This window comes from Lepisosteus oculatus, chromosome 20 (assembly GCF_040954835.1).
Source record: "Lepisosteus oculatus isolate fLepOcu1 chromosome 20, fLepOcu1.hap2, whole genome shotgun sequence".
Lineage (NCBI taxonomy): Eukaryota > Metazoa > Chordata > Actinopteri > Semionotiformes > Lepisosteidae > Lepisosteus > Lepisosteus oculatus.
In genome coordinates this window covers 9,809,261-9,815,345 of record NC_090715.1, presented here as the reverse complement: position 1 = coordinate 9,815,345, position 6,085 = coordinate 9,809,261, and positions in this window count along the sequence as shown.

Below are 6,085 nucleotides of genomic sequence, written 5' to 3'. Positions count from 1 at the left end.
TAACATTTGTGCCAGGGATAAGACTAATATTAACCACTTTTTGTCTTCTGAATTATGTTTTGCATCAAAGTCAGCCTCTTGGTAAGATAGTGTGGTTCATTATTTAAGAATGTTTTCTTTTTACTTTCTTTGTGGATTAAGAGTGAATGCTGTCTGATAAAATCTTTTATCCCAAAAATCTATTTGTTGCTCCCCAAAAATGGCCTTAAGTATTTGTATGCTTTGGTAAAACTGGAAAGAGCAACAAGCTAGATACGTTGCAGAACAACTATGAATGCTTGCTAAAAAGCTAAAAGGCAACATTTTGTGAGATAAAGTGGCCAAATAAGGTACTTGCTTATTTTATGTTTAATGAGATTTATGTCATAAACATTTTCAATTTTCTGAAAACCTTTGCTGCAGGAATCATTTCATAGTAAATAGATTTCGATAGTGTGTCCTTAACTTCTGTACATGAAAATCTGTTTACTTCTAAAGATTGGAATGAATTTGATTTTTTTAAATGTCCCCTAAATGTGAAGTCACTCATCTTTAATCAGAATTGTTAGTGATCTACAGTAATGACCTAATAATGGGGGACCAACAATTACTGCAGGTTAATGTCTCTGTGCAGTTTCCAAAATGAATGCTTTTTATTTTATTTCAATCTAATTATGACTCTTTTTTTCACCCCTCTTTTTTTGTATTCCCCTTCAGACATAGAAAGTTTTTCCCTCAAAAATATTTATGTAAATGTCGTGTATTGTTACAAGATCGACTCAATTTAATCTACGTCTGTGTTTTAGGCCTCCTTTAAATCTGGGAGTTTGTGACATATCTAACCTTAAAAGCCAGGGTGCTTATATCTTCTTTCCAAAAACTAAGCTATTAAATTCATCATCCCTCTGTATTTTTCAGCTTGTTTCATCATAACTAAAATTTGTCTGAACTACTGAAGTAGTGTTTCTAAACATAAGTTCGGGAGGCTGTCAAATTGTAATATCGCTCTTCTGCTTTCTTACAGAAAAATACTCTGCTTACCACAACTTTCCATATGTTATTTCTAGCTCCCCTTGCTCCACTGCAGATTAACCCTTGTAGCTCTGGTTCATTCCTTGTAAGTGAGCGGGGTTGTGACAGCACTGATCTTTCAGCCAAGACTGCCATTTCCTCAGCCAGGTGAGTTATCGTCAAACACTGAACTGTTAAATCTGCTATCCCTTTATATTTGTCACCTCTTTTCATCATATTTAGGACATGACCAAACTACTGAAGTTGTAACTGTACTTGTAGTGTGGGTATATTTTGGTGGTCTGCAACATATCAGAACATCAGTGTTAATGCATATGTGATCACTCTACAATCTCTATCTTGATTTAAGAAGCTTCTTATAACAATGTGAGATCTCATCAGAGCATTTGATACTGCATGTGTGTGCCGACATGCAGTTTAACATCAGTATTTCTGATTCAAATCAATTGGAGTTTGTTGAAGGTGTGCACTTGGTGGCATGTGTTAATGGAGTTCATTTTTCTATTTTTGCACATTATGGTGTGACTGAGTTCATTGAGCATAATTATTCACGCCTTTGTGCAAATCCCATTAGGGCTGCATTTGCCAGTATGTCTGTGTGTTGTGAGGGTGGGTATTTCAGTTTGTTTGTGCCCTCCAAAGATCATCAGCATTACTTTCCTTTATTTAATTATGTTTTGGACAGACAACATGCTTTCTGTTTGTATTTTGTAATTTTGTAACCCAGCTGCTTTCCAATTATATCCCAAGACAATCACTAGCAATGTGTTTTTCAGAGACCAAATAATTTAATGCCGACACATCTACTTAAAATGCAGCTCATTAATATTCTGCAGTTTTCGGCTTGTTATATAGATTGTTTAACTGTTTTTCTTGTGCAGGACACAAATATTTGCAAAGTATTTGCAGTCACATGGGATTTGACACCATTTTCTTAAAATGAAAACCTTTTTTTGTTTTGAGGAAAAAGAGGTGTAATATTACAGTGGTGTTAACAAAAACTTCAGAAATACAGCCTTGTGTGACAGTCTGTAGTATTGTACAGTTTATTTTCATGTACCGTTATCATTCCGCTATTTTCTGTTTGTTGCTTAAGCTGAGACAACACTGTGAGCCTTACCTGACAGGAAATACTGCAAAAAATGAAAGTAGGGACATTTTTCTGTGCTCTAATGGTGCTGATGATGAACTAGATAGAGGGCTTTAGATCATAATCTGGGATAATCTTAATCTTTACAAGTATATGTACAGTATATGACAATAAGGATAAAGATTCAGAAATGGATAGGTTTCTTTACACTTTAGCTAAGTTTATGTGATATTTTACATTACCAATTATAACGAACATTTCATATTGGTGTATCTATCAAGAGGGTAAAAACTGACATGCACAACAATATTAAAAATGATGATGATGATTATTATAATAGTTATTATTAAGATAGCAAAAATAAAATAATTTTCACTAATTGCTATTGTATATTCATCTGCTGTGGAACAACTGGGATTTATATGACTGCAAAAGTCTCCCATCCGTTTTCTAACTGCTTCATCCAATTCAGGGTTGTGTTAGAGCCACTTTTCTATCCCAGCAAACAATGGGCAGAAGGCAGGATACACCCTAGACAGGACACCCCTCCGCTACAGGGCACGACAAAAACAAACACACCAAGGAGCAATTTTCCCAAAAACCAATTAACCTACCAGTATGTCTTTGGACAGTCAGAGGAAACCACAGCACCCTGAGAAAACCCATGTGAACACTGCAAGATCATACAAACTCCACACAGACAGCACCCCTGGTCTGGGATTGAACCCAGAGCCCCTACACTGCAAGGCTGCAATGCTGCAATGCTACCCACTGCACCACCTTGCCTCCTTTTTAGTTTTATGATCATGTAAAGACAAGGCCTGGCAATGAGTCTGGTTTGATTTGGTAGATGTGATGGATGAACTACTGCAACACGTCTTACAGGCTCCTCATGTTTAGTACACCTTGAGTGACAGTGATCACATTTATGAAGACTCTGACCTATGTGAAATGACAAGCATCTCACTTCCAGTTTACTTTGTCTGGGATGACTGATATCTTTGCACAGCTGAGTATATATTTCAATACAGCAGTATCAGTTAAGCAACACTGGGTACAAATGGCTTCCAAAGATGCACGAATGCCTGAGAGGTGGCTTCATGAGAAGACCTGAAACAGGGCTGACTGGTGGTGTTAGTACCTGGAGGAGTAGGGCATTGTCTGGCAAGGTAGCACTGTACCTTCTCCCCAGAGCTGAGGGAGAGAAGTCCAAATGGTATAGGATGACTCCCAGGTATTCCCTATGCTTTACCATTAGTACACAAATGCATGGTCTCAAAGACTGTGTGATGAGAGGGTTAGTGATTGGAAATGTTACTGGTTGTTAGTGAAGACCATGAATTTGTATATGCTTTTGACAATCTGCTCGCCTCTGTGCCTCAGTCCCCACATACTCTGTTGGTGCTTGGTGCTTTGAAGAGTAAGAGTGAAGACATAAATTGATCATTTTACTGCAGACTGAGAATTGGGCGAAACAGATTTAATCATGTTGAATACTCTGGTGCCTGATTGTGTTAAAATGAATAGTAGGTGGTGAGCAGTAAGAATTGTGCAACAGATTTAAGGAGGTTGAATACTCCTGTGTTTATTCATCAATGAAGACAAGGTGAAGAGTTGATGAGAAGGTCTATGAAATAAAATGAGCACAAAATGAGCAGTGCTTTGGGATTAATTGAGGTAAAGACTGACGATTCATCGAGAAGATCTCGTGTTTAATGTAAGAAGAATTAAGTGAATAGCAACCTGGAAAGAAGAAGACTGGGCAATCTTTCCTGAAAGGAGAACAACATGAAAGAGATAAAATCCTGGAGTGCAATCAAAAGACAAGCGCAGACACTGGCAGACTTAGAATTAGGGTAGTGTGTATCGGCAGTGGTGCAACTTGAAAAACATCTAGAGAAAGCTGTACTTTCTATTTCAGCATGGAATTAACTTTTACTACCTTTACCCCAAGGCAGATTTGTGTATTTCTCTGCTTATAGTGCTTGGGACCAGCTTTCCCTTTCCTATAAGGTGTATGTTTGTGCTATGGGCTGTCATCTAGCAGACAAATGTATCTTGAAAGTGAAGTGACTACCTGCTAACTTTAGAATTTAAAATTACAATTACAATGTACTGGAAGATGATTTCATTCTAGAAAAATTGAAGATGTTTTACACATCAAACCTTTATTTTCAACTACAAAACAGCACCTTTAAACAAAGGTTGAGTAAAAACTATCTAGTATCAATATTGTGTTTTTAAATAAATCTGAAAAAATGAACAGACCATGTGCAAATAGTGTCCAGACAAGCAGCTCTATATGACATGACAAAAATATCATATTGACCTCTTTTTGAATTAAAAAAATCTCCACATATAGAAGATTATATATAATATAATTAGTATGGTAACATGAAATGCCTCAGATAGAGAATTAGCATACATAAAAAACGGAATTACTGCAACTATAAAATGTTCAGAAGTATATGCTTCAATTTTAGAAATTAACTAGGAAAAGAAGGCAAAGAAAATCTTGTACCATTGGGTAGATCAAAGAGGTATCAATGTAAAAAATCAAGACCATATTAACAAATACATGGATAGCATTTCAGGAACACCTGGAGCGATCTCATTACAGTCTATGGCTCTGTACAATCAGAAATATTTAGCACTCATCTGCTAAACATGAAACAGGATGTGCAGAACAATCAGTTTCATTATCACGTTCAGACAGAAAGCACTTTGTGTCTTGAAGGAGGTGATAGGCAAAATTATGTTCTTACAGTACTGCAACCATGAAAAACTGATTTGTCTGGCTTTTAAATTGTGTTCTTGTTTGGAATGTTTAATTTTGTATTGCATAAATGTAAAAACAAGAGCAAATACTCACTGTGCCCAAACATCTATCTCTGTCCTCAGACAAAAAGCAAGAACAAGCCCAATGCCATGACAAGCAACAGTAAAAGCATCCTCCTCTTCATCAGATAAGATTAAGGGAATTATAATGTGTTTGTATCAATGTCATTGTGACACACTCTATCTTAATTCTAACTGCCAGTGTCACCTTAGTTTTTCATGTTTTTAGTGCTGACTGCATAGAGTTTGCATGTTCTCCTCATTTTCATGTGGATGCCCTCTGCTCGGGTTTTCTCCCACAATCCAAAGACATGATAGGTTAATAGGTTTCTGTAAAATTGCGTCCAGTCTAGCATGTGTCCCACCCTGTACCCAGTACCTCCCAGGGTAGGCTCTGGGCCACCACGACCCTGAACTGGATAAGCGGTTATTGAAAATGATGCGATGATTCTCAAGTCTGTGGGTGTATGCTGTTCTTTAAGGAGCCACTTCTCACTTTATCACATGAACATATTGCAGCATGTTGAATGTAGTTTCAGAAGCTCCTGCCAGCACGGCATTCAAATAATCAAAGCCTTGAAAGACTTGAATGAGTTTTTCAGCTGAAAACACAGAAAGCACAGTACACAGCTTGGTAATATTTCTCAGATGGAAAGTCTTTTTTCTAATATTGGAACATTCAGCATATGAGGTTCAGAGGGCAAACCAGTATTGGATTACACCCAAGTTCTCCATTTCGGATCAAAACTCCAATACAGTGCCTTGACAATTCAGAAGTTTACAGCAATTGGATTTATATTCAAGATTAAAAAGTTAAAGCTTTTTTAATAGAGAGTACTAAAACAGTGGCTTTAGTATGAAATTGGCATGGACAAATTTAAGTCACATCTTTATAAAAATGTTATTTCAGATTGTCATTTTAGTATTTAAGAAAAGGGGAAACATGCAAATACTGAACAGCAGAGGGTCAAGTTTTGAGACTTGAGGAGCACCAGAAGTAATAAATGCAACATCAGACCTAAAAATGTTGACACTTAGCAAGGTAAGATTTAAACCATTTAAGAGTGGTGCCAGAGATGTCATACTTCTCCAGTTGAGTAAGTAGAATGTCATTGCATGAATGTCATGGCAAGAATGGTTTTGAAA